Raw genomic sequence first — 1,094 nt, 5'->3', positions numbered from 1 at the left:
TTTTTTTGTCTTTTTGAGACCGGGTCTCCCTATGCAGTTCAGCCCGGCCTTGAGCTCACTTTGCAGTCCAGGCTGGTCTCGAACTCGGAACGATCCACCTGCCTCAGCCTCCCGAGTGCTGGGATTATAGGCATGCATCAACACGCCCAGGTCCTCTTTTATTTTTAATTATTATTTTTTTTTTTGAGACAGTGTCATGCTACGTAGCCACGTTGGCCTGAACTCTCAACAATCTCCCTGCTTCGGCCTTGAGAGCGTTGGGATCTTGGACGCGTGCCACTGTGTCCAGCTGCCTCCTTACTTTTTGACTCAAGCGGTCAGGCCCATCCCTCTCCGGAAAGGAAAGGGTGCGCCGCTCTGGATAAACCCTCAGGGGCAGCGGGCTTGGCTGCGTGCGTGCGGGTGGCCCTGCGCTCCATCCCTAGCGCGCAAATCCAGCCCACGCACGCAGCAGGGAGCCAGGGCGCACAGTGGGGCCCCTCAAATCGCCGGATCCGGGAAGTGGGCTCCCCCGAAGGTCGAGGCAGGACACTGCTGCCATCTGCTGGCGATAGATGGCCGTGCAGCAGGCACCGCGGAGGACTTAACGAGGCCCGAGGGCTCCTGCGGTGGGCGGGGGAGGCAGGGGCCTCGGCTCAAAGCACAGCCGGACCTTTTGTCCTCAAGCCGGCCTGGAAGTCCCTGGAAACTGGAATGAGCAATTTTTTTTTTTTTTAGTCCTGCGGATTGAAGCCAGGGTTTTTACACTGAGCTACACCCTCATCTCTTGAGACAGGGTCTGGCTAAAGTTGCCCAGGCTGGGCTGAACTTGTGATCCTCCTGCTTCAGCCTCCCATGTGCTGTGAGTCCACGTGTGTGCCACCACCCCTGGCTTCATAGTTCAAACTTGTGAAGTGTTCCTAAAATGTCCTAGCATTTTTTATTCTGGAAGTGAAGGACTCCTAATCTTTGAGCTTCACCCAGTACTTAGTAAATTCTTTGAGGGGAAGCCTGTTTCCCATGCCTCTTACTGTCAGTGCTCAGCACAATTTAACTGTTTTTTTTTTTTTTGTGGTACCGGGGATCGAACTCAGGACCTTGTGCTTGTTAGGCAG

The sequence above is a fragment of the Chinchilla lanigera genome, unplaced genomic scaffold, assembly GCF_000276665.1.
Source record: "Chinchilla lanigera isolate Chin_1 unplaced genomic scaffold, ChiLan1.0 scaffold00019, whole genome shotgun sequence".
In the NCBI taxonomy this organism is placed as follows: Eukaryota; Metazoa; Chordata; class Mammalia; order Rodentia; family Chinchillidae; genus Chinchilla; species Chinchilla lanigera.
This window is presented reverse-complemented; position numbering follows the sequence as displayed.